This window comes from Stylophora pistillata, chromosome 10 (assembly GCF_964205215.1).
Source record: "Stylophora pistillata chromosome 10, jaStyPist1.2, whole genome shotgun sequence".
Taxonomy (NCBI): domain Eukaryota; kingdom Metazoa; phylum Cnidaria; class Anthozoa; order Scleractinia; family Pocilloporidae; genus Stylophora; species Stylophora pistillata.
This window is the reverse complement of record NC_142528.1, coordinates 23517225-23533074: the sequence shown is the minus strand read 5'-3', so window position 1 is coordinate 23533074 and position 15850 is coordinate 23517225. Positions and strand designations below refer to the sequence as shown.

Sequence of the window (15850 nt, the reverse complement as noted above, 5' to 3'; positions counted from 1 at the left end):
ACGTATTAGACAACTTTTCTGAAGCTCTCTGATCGTTTTGGAAACCTTAACAAATCCGTGATCTGGGTTATGACTGTGACTGGATTGAGGTCTTTGCATGTATCAGGTTTACTTGGAGTTAAGTTTAGTTCGTGCTTACTTCACCAAAAATGGCCCGATATTAAGTGATTCAATGCTGTTGTATATTAGAGATAAACGAAATTATTTGTCAAGAGTTGTCTTAGAATTTTTCACCCACTATTTGATGTTTACATTTGTGAGGAAGATTAAATAAAGTGCAATAGTGGTACCATTTCAGTTGTCTTCGATTGATAACGTAAATATGCACTAAGGTACCGAAACGTGAAAAAGTTTTGCCCATATTACTCGATCTACAAAAAAAGATTCCGGTAGGAAAACAAAAAGCAAAAGAAAAAAGAAAAAACAGGATCGCGCCCAACAAAGGCTGCCGAAGGTTATCACCATAAAAATAGGGAGTCGGTAGAGGTTAGCTCGTTATAGGGGTAGGTTTTCTGTTTTATTAGGTTATCACTTGGCTAGTCCTTTTGGGTTGTCAGAAAGTCAAAGAAGTCTTCATGGATTTATTAACAATTCAGTGAGAGATCTGAAAGAATTAGAGTGCGCTGTAACTCAAAAAGTAGTAAACATTTGGCCTGACACCGTATTTTACAATGTTTTTTTCTACCCCCCGCTCTCTTAATCTCTTCTTGATCGTTGTGTTCTACAGTTCCGAGGTTCTTGTTTGCCAGGTTCCCAATCACAGCGGATAAAAAAGCAATCAGAGAAAACTTACTCCTTAGGAATGTGGGAAACATAATTTGCATGTTAGCATTGCAGTCTTTCTGAAACAGAAAAATTGTCACATCATGAAACATCATGACAACTGACGAGTCAGCCATTTGCCTTTGATACCTCTTGAAAGTTAGGTATGCTGCGGGCGGATTTAAAGCCCCAAGCAATTAAACTTTTCCGCATTAGCAGAGAAAAAAAGGAAACATTAAACACTTCGGCTCTAATCGGGAAGAATTAACTGTGTTTAAACAAACTCATTAGTCAGTCAAATTACAGCGGGCGGGTTTCTTAGGAATTGTGTTACTCTTCGTAACAGCGTCACGTGCTCTCTCCGCAACGTTGTAGTTATTGTGAAACTTCCCAACAAATTATCAAATAGCTGACTGTAGCTGACAGACACACAATGATATCAATAGAACAACGTTTTTAACTGTCTTTCTATTTTTAAATTCAAGAGATCGGCAAGTTGGTTAGGGTTAGGTTCAACAATGGGTAATTAAAACGAGCTATCTGTCTGACACTGACGGGGTTGATCTGATTACCATAATACAATTTGCGCAAGATAACTTCCTTAGACTTGGCTGTAATAAGGGCAGTCCTCCAAAATCGGCAATATTGACGCAGTTATGGCCGAAGATCGCTTCAGTGTAGTCGACTATGTCGTATTCTCCATCATGTTGCTTGTCTCGGCGCTAATCGGGATTTGGTATGGCTGCGGACCGGGTGGAGACAAACAAAAGACAACGGCCGAATATCTTTTGGGCGACCGCCAAATGAAGAAGTGGCCCGTCGCCATATCGCTTCTAGTGTCGTTCCTCTCGGCAATCACTCTCCTTGGATTGCCGGCAGAGATCTACACCTATGGAACACAGTTCTACTTGATCCTCATAAGCTACGTGTTGATTTCTATATCTGTAAGCGCCGTCTACATTCCAATGTTTAGACGAGTCAAGATCACTTCGGTGAACGAGGTAAGCCGGCGCGAGCAAGTCAGAAAGAAATTACGACCGTTATTTAACACCTGTTGGGGCCAATTAATACTAATCGAGTCAACTTATCCCTGATTTTATCGTCAATGTTTGATCATTGATAATTTTTGCATCATTAAAAACTTTTCAAGGCCGAGTTCAGTTCGATATCTATTCCTAAACATTAGCCAGCCTAACTGGTTGTTTTGTGTATGCGTTGAGGCGTTACAAGCGATGCCGCAAGAGTTCTGCTTGTTCCATATCGTTTACGCGGTTCCTGCCTTCGTTTTCTACGAGCGAAAAAGAGCCAGCTGCATAAGTTGGGTTGAAAGATGTTCATGAATAATGTCTTTGAATAGCAGGTATGTTTTCATTTCAACGCCCATAGCAGTTTGTGGTTAAACTTTAACCCATCTTTAAGGTTAATAACGCAGCTATTGAATCATCTGTCACCTTAAGCTTGTTCTTTAGCCTGCGAGCAAGCCGTCATTATTAACGCTGTATGACAAGCTTATCTCCTCCCCACGCGTGGCAAGATTTGAGACTAGTCGGGCATAGCTTTTCGCGATCGCGGGGTCTGACCCTCAGTCTCATTTCATATGCGTTATTGACCAAGCGTGAGATCAAGATGGCTGGATAGTGGCCGAGTTCTTTATGGACCGGGACGAAGTCGAGCTCCACAAAAACGCAAACGCAAAAAAAGAACGAGGCTAACTTCCAGTCATCTTGACCGAACAAGCTTGGTCAATAAAGGATCTATTATACAGAAAAAAGATTTCGCTTCGATAAGAATCAAGAACGACTTCAGTGTTTATTTTGAGAGCCGGGAAAGAAATCCAAGCCGGTGTTTGTGGTGCAATAAACCCAAGAGAGTCGTTTATTTTATTTATTTATTCATTTTATTTATTAATTTTTTTGTTTTGACTGTCTTCTCCCGCTTTTTGTGACTTCGTCGCCGGCATTGTCCAGAAGTTACGAAAGTTGTAAGTCCGTTCCACACACCCTTTTTCTTGTGCGGGATCAAAGCAGGCAATCCTGATCTTGCCCGCGCGGGTAGCCAATCAGAACACAGGATTCGCTTCATCTTGCCCGCAGGCGCTGCCAGCTAGATAATAAAGGGACCTTTTGCAGACCTCTAACGTGCTCGCGTTGCTTAAATCCTCATACATTCCCAAAGACCTGCTCTCAGGCTACTTATTTTTTAACTCGTTCATTAATTCACTTATTCAATTATTTATTCATTATTTTTTACTGATTTTTCTACTTTCCGTAGTACCTTGAAAAACGCTTTTCTTTTGGTGTAAGAATGCTTGGCTGTGCATTCTTCTTAATATCGGTGGTGAGTACATTTTCAATGAAATTATCGTTCCTTTTCTTTCTTCGAAATGGGAGGTAACCTTGGAGTTGTTTGGCAACTTGTTCGAAAAACAACAACTCTTACGGGTAAAACACATTACTCGAACTACCCATTCCCCCCACCCTTCCCGTCAAGCAACCGTCCCGTTCCTTATTCAAGCAATTGTCATTAAGTTTTCTTCATCACAAACAAACGGTCAGAGAGGTGAACCAATTCTGTATGCCCTATTTTACTTTCATTCGATAGAGTTCCTCTTCGGAAGAGCTCTTCTAACGTACAGTGTGATACCATTATCAACTTTTCCTCGATCTCTCACAGACTCTGTATCTGTTCGTGGCGTTGTTTGCTCCTTCGCTGGCATTGGAAGCGGGTAAGTGAATAAACATCGATATTACCCCATACATGATCCATTCAGTGTTGGGGGTAGGGAATTCCTGTGCTCTGGTTACTTAGATAATTGTTGTGTTAGTCGAGATGGAGTGTACGTGACCTTGGTAATCGGACTTGAACTCTGAGAATGCCCCTGAGGGAAGGTATTGACATCCATTACAATTTCAACCACAACACTAAGTTTAAGAATCATCAGACGTAACAGCGGCGAAGGCCATTTCACCAAACACGCACTAAATCCCTTTCAAAGACATCCAATGGTCTCTCTTAAGGCTTTTACGCATGAGTCTGCTTGAAATCTTGCTTTAAAATCTTAGTCCACCTAATTTGATTGACGTTCCTTTCAGGAGAAAGACATTATCTTTTCTTAATTCCAGTTGCAGGTATTCCACTTTCGGTTTCTATCGTCGCCACTGGGGTTGTGTGTACGTTTTACACTTCTCTGGTGAGAAATATTTCGATATTCCGTAACTCCCTTCATCTTTTTTTTAAACGAGTCCTTCATACAGTATTGATTACAATCAAGGTTGAATGCATCCGATACTAAGGTATGTGTTCATGTATTTCTAGGGCGGTCTTAAGGCAGTGGTTTGGACAGACGTATTTCAATCGGTTATCATGCTAGCAGGTCTTCTCATAGTTGCTGTCAGAGGAAGTTTAGAAGTAGGCGGACTTAGCAAAGTCTGGGAGATCAACAAAAAACACGGACGAATCAACTTCTTTGAGTATGTATCACATGCAAATATTAGGTTTTATCGATCTATCGTGAAAAAGTATTCCCGCATTCTTATAGCCTTGCCATACTAGTCACATATATCTAACAAAGGCCGACCCATTATGAGACATTCCGAATGGTCCCGACAGATGTCGAAATTATGATCGTGATTTTCCGATCGGTACATCGGATGCACTACCGTCGCTGGAACCAGGGGCACTTGCGGAAGTTATGCCGTCGAAATAGGTTTATGTGACAAATCTGCAGGATGCAAGGGAAAAGTTCTTGCGTAATACTGAGTTGATGCAGAAAGAGAATGAAAAATGTTTGGAACCCTCTTTAATTTATCACAAGAAAACGAATTGGTGGGTGGGTACTACTTTTAAGCTTACACTTGGTTCTGTTGATATAATCTTTCCTTAGTTTCAACCCAGACCCCCGGGTTCGTAACACGTTCTGGACACTTGCCATGGGCGGTACTATCGCTATCCTCCCAGTCTGGTCAACCACCCAATACTTCGTACAGCGGTATCTCGCAATAAGGACCCTCAAGGAGGCCAAAAGGTCCGTTTGGATGGTTATAATATTTTTTTTTTTGCGCCCATGTGACTGACTGCGACGACCTTGCAGAGCTAATTTACACGCATGAAGAATATGATGAAGTGAAGATCTTCCGAAATGACACGAAGCTATCCACAAACCAAATCGAATAATTTGAGGCCCACATTATCCTGAATTCGTGCTTTTATCTCGCTGTAAGCTGGAGAAAAAATTTTCTCTTAATTTAAGGGTGATCCTGATCGCGTTCCACTTCAAGATAGACTTTACCCGACATGAGCTGTTAAACCTTGTATGGCTCCTCCATTAAATTTATTTTAATCACTTAAAGAGTGGCCATAGAGTTTTGCAGATTGGGTCCACCGAGCTTGTTTACGATGGAATCACGATTCACATCCTCGCATTGCCGCTGGCCTGTGGAAGCCGTCGATTTGGTGCAGTCGCGCGCTTCTCGCGCGTATGAATTATGCGCAGTAAAGTTGCACAATAGACCACTTTCATAAATGGCTGTCGTATTAATATTCCTTTGTTTAAATTTAAATTACCCCTTCTGGCCTCGTTCTCCAGTACAAAATTCAAAAGAATACATTATCTCAAGCAAGGCCAGAAGGGCTGATTTAAAGTTGAACAAAAGAATATTAATCCGGCAGCCATTTATGAAAGTGGTCTATGCAATAGAAACGAATTACTTAAAAAAAAAATCTAATTCAAGGTATTCAGGGCGCGTAAGAGTACACAGCGACAAGTAAAGGAAGGAAAAAAAATGAAAAATAACCCTTTATCTATTCCTAACCCCAAGGAACAGTACAAAATTATATGTAGTCATTCACCACGGGTATTAAGTTTCGCAGGAATTTTTTGTTATTTATTGCACTTGTACTTGTGTATGTTTTACAGAGCATTATGGTTGAATGTCCCAGGGCTGATTATTGTGGTAACTATTTGTACATTGGACGGAATGGTGATATTTGCAACATACGCTGATTGCGATTTGAAAGAAACCAAGAAGATCTCGAGAGGAGATCAGGTGAGGATCAGATCCAGGGACAGGATACGGGGTTCTACTTCGATTTAGTGTCTTTTTATCGTAATGTATAAATAAGTCAGGATTTTTTATTATATGAATTAATACTTTTCTTCAATTGGGGGAGTCGTATGTCTGGGATCCCACTAACTTTGTACTTGGGAGACTCGAAGACCAGACCCAACCACGGTGGATATCGAATCTAAGGTTGACCCCACCCCAACCCTCTTCCTCTCCCCCCCCCCCCCCCCATTGGTTTCCCTATGATGTTTTTTTTCTGCATGTTGCAAGGCGTAACTCCTCTCCTGTTGAAAATACTTTAAAACAATTTTGCGTAAATAGTTAGACAGTTTCTCCGTTATTGCTGGGCTATTTGTATTCCGTAATACAGCAATGGCACTTCTTGAACCGAGCGTTTTCAGTTTAGTAGATTATTTTAAGTATTATCTCAAAATGCTTTTCAGGTTCTTCCGTATTTCGTCGTTAACAAACTTGGACATCTAAAGGGCCTGCCAGGAGTGTTCACTGCCTGTCTTTACGGCGCTGCTCTCAGGTAGCCAACTTGACATATTATTCTGTATCTTCATCAGATGTAACAGCTATTGGAACATCATTTATTTTCATATACCTTTCACTTAACAAAACGTGCACTGTGATTGTTTGACTCTTGGTCACGCGCCCCTGATCAAATTCAAATGTATCCCGACCGGGATACAATTGCGCTATCGTTGCCCTCGCGCCGAATGTATATAACAACATATTTTTGCCATATGATTGTTTAAGAGAGGTCAAAATATATAACAATCAATCAATCAATCAATCAATTTATTTAACGTGGTCAGAACGCTTAGCTAAAAGCTAGTTTACAGGTACGCCACGAAATAAAAAGAGAAAAGGAAATTATAAAGCCTTGTGAAGGTATATAAATTTAAATAAATTAAGAATTAAGAACTAGCTAATGTTAAAACATAAGAATTTAACAATGTAGTCACCGAGTTGAATATATAAAATGTAATCATCAAGAACAGGAAATATAACTAAGGATAGATCCTCACGCGCTAGAGTCCCGTGAGATCTAATGTTTTTAAGTAATTTTTAAAAGTAGTAAATATTTGTATCTTTCGAGACTCGTCCGGTAAAGCGTTCCATAGTTTGATGTAGCATATCCGATGATCTTAACCCGAAAGTTGTTGATTTTACTTTTGGGAGGTCAAGTATTGTGGTGCCCCTAAGGTTATAAGTGGAGCACCTAACTGTTATAAGATCACGTAAGCTTTTTGGTCCTGCATAACTGGTTAATATATTAAAGACAGTGGACAATATTTTCGCTAATCGCTGTTCACGAAGACTTGAGAGACCGATACGCTTACAAAGTTCCTCATAAGGCGTGGACTTATCTCTAAAAAACAAAACGGAGCGCACGTTTGTTCACCAACTCTAACTTTGTCCGAAGCACTTTGTCCGGGATATATCAGGACTCTCGAAAAAACAAAACTAACAAGTTTCCCGAGGGACCATACATTAAGTGTATATAATCCTCCGAGAGACGCCTTTCTCTTCAAGATCACTCGCTTAATACCTCTAATAAAACCTTCTTCAGTGTCTGCTTTTGGTATATCATTATGATTTTTCAACTTATCAGGTTCCAGTTTCAACCTGACAAATAAACGGACGAAGAGTACCCTTCGGACGTACCATTGTTGACTTCCAATTTTTATTTATTAAGTGCTTATTTATTTCTATACTTATTTTCCTACCAGCACAATATCCTCGGCTTTAAATGCTATGTCCCTTGTGACAGTTGAAGATCTCATCAAGCGAAGAATAACATTAACTGACTCTGAGGCCACCAAAATCAGTAAAGTTATGGGTAAGGCACTTTTCTACTCAAATATTGGTTTCGTGATAAACCTTGAGTTGAATTTTCTTCGCTAACTCCTTTTATTTCCTTGAGATCTTCATACAACTCGCGGGATACTGAAGTAAACTTCAACAACAACACCAACCTACTGTTCCCTCTTATATAGTTCCTTACAATCTTTCTAGAAGATTCTACAGGTTTACAACACGACTATTTGCAGTAACACTACATTATAGAATTTTCCAGAATTTACGGTAAACAAGTCAAGTTTCTATAAATAGATATTACGTATTCATGCCGAAACCACTAACTGGAACTTTTCTAAAGGACTAATCAAGAACGTTCTAGAAATCCTAGAATATTCCATAAATGTGCTGAATATCGTGTCTTCTGTCCAAATATGTCTACCCACATTTATCTAAGGCCCTGTTTACAAGCAAGGAGGGTAACCCTTGTGCTAGGGTTATCCTAGCAGGCGGGTCAAAGATAGCCCGGGTTTACAAGCAAAATTTCACAGGTAGGTTTACCCTACCACCCGGGACAACTTACCTATGCTTGGTAACCGCACGCATTGTTATCAATGTTCAAAGGGTCTTGAAACAAGTAAAAAGTTGTCCCGGGTAGGCGAGTTATCCCCAGTAGAGCGTTTGCAAGGCAGCTAGGGTTACTCTGGCGCTAGGGTAACCCTAGCACTCAGCTAAGGTTACCCTGGCGACAGGGTAACCCTAGCGCTCAGCTAAGGTTACCCTAGTGCTAGGGTAACCCTAGCTGCCTTGTAAACACGAAGATGAAAAAAAGAAGAAATGTGGGAGCGTTAGGGTAACCCTCCTGTCGGGGTAACCCTAGCACTAGGGTTACCCTACCTGCTTATAAACAGGGCCTAACTTAGAAGCACATACAAACTTCAATGCTAAGAGTGTCTCAGTTCTTCTAGCAATTCTTCTTTAACTGTTTACTCTTCTCATAAAACCCGGCGGGGCGACCAGCGCGTTGCTTTTGAAGTGTTGTTTATTTTCGCGTATTTTCCTCTCTTAGCGGTCTTCTATGGTGTAATTGTGATGGGTGGAGCTTTTGCAGTGAAATATACTGGTGCAATGGTTCTCCAGGTAAGACAGCTTTTTTTCACCTGGTTTACCGGCGACATTTTTCAGGTCAGTACAGACTATCTGAGAAGACCACATCCAAGGGGGCAGTGCACTTTAAGTACACCACCCATATCGCCGTCAGCTATGATTGACTGAGTGAGTGTTAGAGAGTAGGCGCGCAAAGCATGCATGAATTTCGAGAAACCGGTTAATGCACTACCTATTTTTTAAAACCGTAATTGAATCCTGATTTTGTTCAAATCCCATCTGGAAACTCGATTATTTAAATTGTTTATTTCATCTTTACATGTTCACTTTGGAGGCTGGTTGGCTGCATGTGATGCTTTAATACATGTGATGCTTTAATGCATGTGATGCTTTAATGCATGTGATGCTCTAATGCATGTGATGCTTTAATGTGACAGCGTGATGCTGTTAGTGAGCTTCTATGCGCTAGCTGATGTTTGGCTGTGTAGCCGCGTGATGCGGTTCCAGTCAATACCCACTAATTGACCCTTGCTCACCATAGAGTCTCCTGTAGCTCAGTGGTTAGAGTATCCGAGTAGATCACGGAGGGTCGTGGGTTCAAATCCCATCTGGAAACTCGATTTTTTAAATAGTAATTGAATCAGTTTTTAAATCCAAACAATCTTGACCGAGTCACGCTAGTTTTTGTTCGCTTCAAGCAGCTTTCAACCCCGTGCTTGGAATCCCATCTGGAAACTCGATTTTTCTCTTATATTAAAAATTGATTATTTCATCTTTATTGCTTTTTAATTTTTATATTTTATAGCTTGCTTACAGTATCACTGGTATCGCTGGTGGAGCACTGTTTGCAGCTGTCACACTCGGAATGTTTTTTCCAAGGATGAACTCAAAGGTGAGTGCTACCGAGCAGTGGCGACGTGCATAAGGTCCTAAACTTGAAATTCTTGTTCGTAGGCGAAATCCGAATCCGATACCACTTTGGGAATAGTACTAGTTGACTTTGAGAGCTTTCTGTCCTTTCGAAGGAGAGAGCATTTTCAGAGAGAAACGAATATTTAAAGGACACTATCTTTGGAAGGGAACCTTTTTTAAAGTTAACTCTGTTAGAAGGAACCTTTTTTTCAAGGAACTAGGGAGCATACGTTCTAGACACATTTTCCACAAAACAATTTTTCCTTGAGGGAAAGCATTTTTTTCGGTGGGAAACGCACGTGATATTGGCTTAGGTCATAGGTAACGGGACTTAAATACTAATTCTTACAGTGGTTTGGCCCTTGTTTGTAGGGTATCTACCTTGGAGTTCTAACAGGTGTTGCGTTGTCAGCATGGGTGTTCATTGGTTCTGTTTTCTACCCACCTGATACCAACCCAGGCTTACGCTCGGTTGAAGGGTGTTCATTTTACTAAGAAGCTCTGATAAACGACACACAAGGGATTCTATCCAAATACAACAACGGAACCATTAAACACCGTTTCAAACCACACACGAGGTAAGACCAGATCGCAAATGATTTATTTCTCACTTTACGCTCAGTTATTTCAAACTTGCTGGTTCTGCAAGGTACAAAAAAAATTTAAAAATTGTGATAGAAAGCTTTGTGTTCAAGTACATTACTTTCGACGTGGTTTGTTCGGCTGAAACTGTACTCATAAGTTATATCAATCCGCTTCTTTTATCTTTTTCTCATTTCCAGCACCCCGCTGGCTGATTTATACAGCTTATCTTATTTGTGGATTTCTGGTGTGTCATTTGGTGCAGCATTCATTGTTAGATTGATCGCGAGTTTTGCCCTTGGTAATTACAATTAAATTATCTTGGCTTCAAGATAACGTTCATAGATCGGTAGCCAATATACAACTGTGGTGGCTAACCTATATCACTTTGCGTTTCACTCGGAGTTCTCTTTGTTTCACTTAGAAACTGAAGCAGACAGGCGTAAGCAAGTGGATTCCAAGTTGCTATTCCCAAGAAAAGCTCGGTTGAGCGGCTTTCTGCCTGGTAACAAATTCACATGGGAAGAAGAAGAAGAAATGGCGTATCTTAGCCATGAAAAAGAGGTCCAAAAGAAGGTAAAGTTGTATTTCCTTCTCCACAGAAGTGTATGTCTTTAGTCATTGCTATTTAAATTTCAAAAACTGCAATTCAGAGGTCCAAACCAGTAACAGTTCCAATTCTGGATAAATACTTAAGTCAAAAGCTTTAGACCCTGATTACAGATCTTTGCCAACGACCTCAGGTAAGGAAGTCAAGGACACCAGTGACCAAAATCGTATCGGAGTGTAAAATTAATCTTCTGATTTACGATTTAGTTAACATTTCTTCTGTCGTGACTTTGTCTCTAACTTTGTTTGTTTCAAAATCAAGAGAACGATCTCGTGAAAAATGAGGATACTAAATTGTAGTGAGACGTGATCATATGATAGTTGCGTCAAAAGATGATCCAGTCAAGCCAGTAATATCCATATAGTTCTCGCGATATTGCATTTAGCCCATCGCAGCTGAAAAAGTGGACATTCAATGGCCATTTTGAGCAGTGGCCAAAAATGACCACTATCTTGATTTCTTTTAGAGGCTGACGGTCAAAACAACACGACAGCATTGAGGCAAGTTCCTTCGACAGAGTAAGGTCCTAAAATCAAAACGGTGCCATCGATTTAAGCTGGGTGATAAGCTTGTCATTGTAGACGAAACCACAGTAAACACAACCAGAATATGAGGACTATCTATATTAGATACGATGAATATATGAATATATTGGTAGAGCGCTGCACTAGTATCGCAGAGGTCAGTGGTTCGAATCCCGTACAGGCCTGATTTTTCTTTTCAGGTCTGATTAGCGCTATTGCATAAATAGCGCTCTCTACTGCGAGGATCGTGCATCATACGTATCTATCTATATTCTTCAAGAAGCATGAAAATATATCGATTCTTTTGCCACCAGGTAATGAGGTCTCTCGATCACTGATTCACTGTTTATGTTACCTAGCATTCCTTCAAGATATTGAACAGGATGCCAAGTCCGTCCTCACAGAAGTTACTAGCGTACTCACTAGTCGGCATTGACTGAAAGTCACGCAACAGATATTTGAGGAACGCCTTCTGTCCTTGTTCGTAAGCGTGACCAACAGTTTGACTCCAACAATGAATGTTCCATGGCACACCTGAGCAGGAAAAATAAATAAAGCAGATGGATTTAGTAAAATACATTTGTTTATAGTGATTTAGAAGTCTTGCTACAACAGGTGTGCACTTGACAATAGACTGACCAATCTGCAATTCTACACTCTGTGATTGGTCCGTAAACTCGCGGCATCCTTCTAGCCAATCAGATACAAACTAAATCGGTTTAATAAATTATATTTTCGTATTATATATATGAGACCGGGGAGGGGTATGGCGCAGCGGTGTGAGCACTCACCTCCCAACGCTGTAGCCCTAGTTCGATTCCCAGAACTGGCGTCACATACAAATTGAGTTTGATAAGAAGTAGCACACAAACTGCAGTTACAAACATGACGGTAAAACGCATGTTGGAAAATAAGATTAGTAAACTTTACTTGAGTTTGTTGTTGATTCTCGTCCTTACTCGGAGCATTTTTCTCCAGGCCCTCAGGTTTTCCTCCCTCCCAAAACAACAACATTCCAAAATACAACTCGACCTGGAAACAGCAGACAAGAAAAGCCACCTCGTGGAGTTGTCGGCTGCTAAATTTCTATTCCCAACATTCCCATTATGTATCGCAACATCTCTCTGGCCTTTGAGAAAATTGTTTTATGCTTTTACGACACCCTGACAAAATACACTTCAGAGGTAATGCATGAACATATAATTCATTCTTACCAAAAATTTTTAACCTCATTGCGATGTCAAGGAACCCATGCTCACAGCTGTGGTACACAGCCTCCTGAAAAGAGCGAAACATGCGCACTTGAACTATTTGATATAGAAAGAAGAGTTTCGCATTAAACCCTCTGATTCGCGCTTACGTAGCGAAGCGTTACTTAAATGTGAAGGCTACAGATGCACAGATAACTGTTTTATTTCTTTACTGGTTGCCAAAGGTAACATCGGCAACAGTCAAACTGCAAAGCAAATGAATGAATTGTGTTTCAAATATGTAATTACACTTGAAGGGCTGAAATATTCGCAGCGAAATATTACTTACAATTCTGTTGGGTAATACGAACATCTTTATACAGCTCTTTACATGTTCTTTTAGCGGATGTGTTTGGTTGATTGTTAGACAAGTATTTAAATTCGTTGCACCTATTTAAATATGAAAAGGCTAATTCGTCCCCAGACTCTTTGCGACTGCATTTTGGCGCCAAAACGGAACAGCTACACAAAAAGTTATTTATTTTAATTATAATTTGAAATTCTTAGTGCACTTTGCGCAAATCACCCTCTAATGACAAAGAGTGACTGGGTTCTAATTCCTCCCCACAGCCTCTCATCTACCAATCAAACATAGAGGTCATTAGAATAAACTGAAAATGATCATACACTCAACAAGCTTCTGACTATCATACAAAATTCTCCTTGTCAGAACCAAAGGAAATACAACAAGATAATTTGAATATATCAACAAAGTTGAAATGGTAAATTGGCCACCGTTACGATTATAAAAGCTGACGTTTCGAGCTTTAGCCTTTCCTTTCGCTCCGACGAGGGGCTAACGCTCGAAACGTCAGCTTTTATAATCGTAACGGTGGCCAATTTACCATTTCAACTTTGTTGATATGTTCAAATTATTTCGTTACCCCCACCGACGCAGCCCCAAACAGTTTCTTTAGAAACTATCAGCCTTTATTCATTTGAAATACAACAAGAACTGTCAGTGTGTGGATAAAATGAGTCTTCATGTTAAGAGGGTTTGTAAGGATTAATGAGTTCACTTATGACATCTACCTGGAATCCTGTGGCACCATCTTCCTTAGCACCCACCACCTTTCTTGTTTCACAATCGACATAAAGTTTTGATTTTCACCAGCAAAAGGAAAGACTACTTATTTTTATCATAAGTTTCTTCAGTTTCTTCTTCTTTTTCTTTTTTTTTTTGCGATGCGGGGTTTTTCGATTGTGAAGGAGTTAATGGCATCTGTTAGAGAAGATGGTTATCGAATTTCACGTTTGCTTTCACCACAGCCTTTGTTGGGTTCGCGGGTGGCTATTTTACTTAAAATAGTGAAATGAATTCGACAAGACTTCTGAATTATCTTACCGCCTTACTTTAGGCTGAGTAAAGTTGCTTTTGAACAAAATTTATAGCCAAGCCATTTGAAAGTGCGATAGTAGAGGAAGTGGAAAAACTACTTTACAGCTCATACATTTCAGCCCAACTGAATACAAATATTGAATTTCATATAATAACGCAGAAATTAAAATTCGGAAATAATCATTAAATGGATATTTATCGAAAGCACCTAGAAAACGTTCTTCACGCAACAAATATTTCTCTCCTGCATAACAGACCGTGATATTAAAAAAATAGTTGCTGTTGTTTTGTTTTTTCTTTTATTGTAATGAAACCTTTAAATAGTCGTTTGATAGGGCTGGCAATCATCATTAAAGTAAAACTGGATCATTTAGGCTAAGTTTTAATTTATAAAGTGACAAACAGTGCTGGAACTCATTTGATAATGCTATTGACAGAGCTTTCAGTATTCGTGGCGCGGCAATCGCTTGTATTTTAAGAGGGTGGTTTCTGACGCCTACACAAAAAAGGGAACTACAAGTGTAGCAGTTCTAATTCAAATATCACCATTAAATAAAAAAAAATTGAAAAATAAAAACTGTAACATCACTGTAAAGCAAAAATATGGAAGAGAGTTGCAGCGGTTTAAACTTAATATCAACAGAACTGGTTAAACTGCCCTTAGTCGTTTACTTAGTTGTTACCCCTCCCTGACTCTGAGATAAAGCAGGAGGAAATTGTTTCAGCTCGTTTAAGTATATATTTGCCAAAAATAACCACGAAGTTTAACTTACGCCCTAATCATTTTTCTCTAGCGCATGACTCCGGTTGTTAAAGACTCTCGCAAACTTTTAAACTTTTCGAGATTTCTCAGCTATTAAACTACTCAATCTTTTAAATGATTTGTCGCAAGGATCCTGTCATATTGAAGCTGTATATAGAGCTGACTTTGGACTTTCCTTGCCTTGCCTATGCAATGTAGTGTATAAATAGTGTATAAATATTTTTACGCCTTTTTAGTTTGAGAAGGATAAAAATGGACAGTTTAAACTTCCTTAAAACTTCCCGTCTCAGGGATAAAGTTATGAGCATGCTCCGGTCAATGGGAAAATGAAAGTTGAACACAAATGAGAGTCAGAACAATATAAAAGTGGTCTGCAAGTTGGAGAGAAAACACTATAGCGTCGAGCTCTTCAAGGTCAACTACTCCAGCGTGAAGACAACTTAAATAAGACTTTCGGAATATCGAGCACGTGATGACTTAGAGGTGAGTGACACTTTTGGGACGGGCTGTTAGGAACATTTGACTAGTTTATTGCGTCAGATTCTTGTGTCGCGATGGGATATCTTACTTTTCCCCACTGAAAATATGTGTAACTGACGCAATAGAGCAGCGCGCGTGTTATCTTTTATTAGAACTATCAAAGAGACGTTTATTCACTTTAATTTAAGTCTTCTGTTTGTGAATTTGCTGATACGCGCGCGCTACTTTCGTTTCTAGAACGGTTCTACCGTATCGCAAGCGCTCACGAAAGTGCCGCGGCAGCCAGCAAGCTGTATAAAGGTTAAGTTGTTTTTCTTGTCATACCAGTTGACGCCAGATCTTTCAACTGAAAGCGAAGTTTTAGCCGCCGTGCTCAAACCCTTTTTAATTGTTCTAGTGATAGCGGCACCAAGGTAAATATTTTTCCGCCTTTTTAGTTTGAGAAGGCAGTGTGGCCGAGTGGTCAGCGTGTCGGACTCGCAATCTGCCGTTCCCGGGTTCGAGTCCCGCCCTGACCACTACCTGGAATTGTTTCACGGTGGCTCCGAGTTCAAATCCTCGGCCATGCTTGTAAATAGCCGACTGGTTTGCCTTTGGCCAGATGGGATTCTTAATAAGATAAGGTTATTTTCAATTTGAATTATTTGTTTCA

The 15850-nt window shown here is 40.0% G+C and overlaps 1 pseudogene across 1 annotated transcript; it reads left to right on the top strand.

Moving 5' to 3' along the window:
• Positions 1-1333: 1333 nt before the first annotated feature.
• On the top strand, positions 1334-12111 carry LOC148722332 (sodium-coupled monocarboxylate transporter 1-like; annotated as a pseudogene). Its single transcript, XR_015992496.1, has 16 exons — positions 1334-1763; positions 3034-3099; positions 3436-3487; positions 3885-3952; positions 4078-4232; positions 4646-4786; positions 5678-5807; positions 6269-6357; positions 7565-7674; positions 8701-8771; positions 9544-9630; positions 10023-10228; positions 10433-10533; positions 10657-10808; positions 11309-11360; positions 11726-12111. The product of XR_015992496.1 is annotated as a sodium-coupled monocarboxylate transporter 1-like (transcript).
• Positions 12112-15850: the final 3739 nt, after the last annotated feature.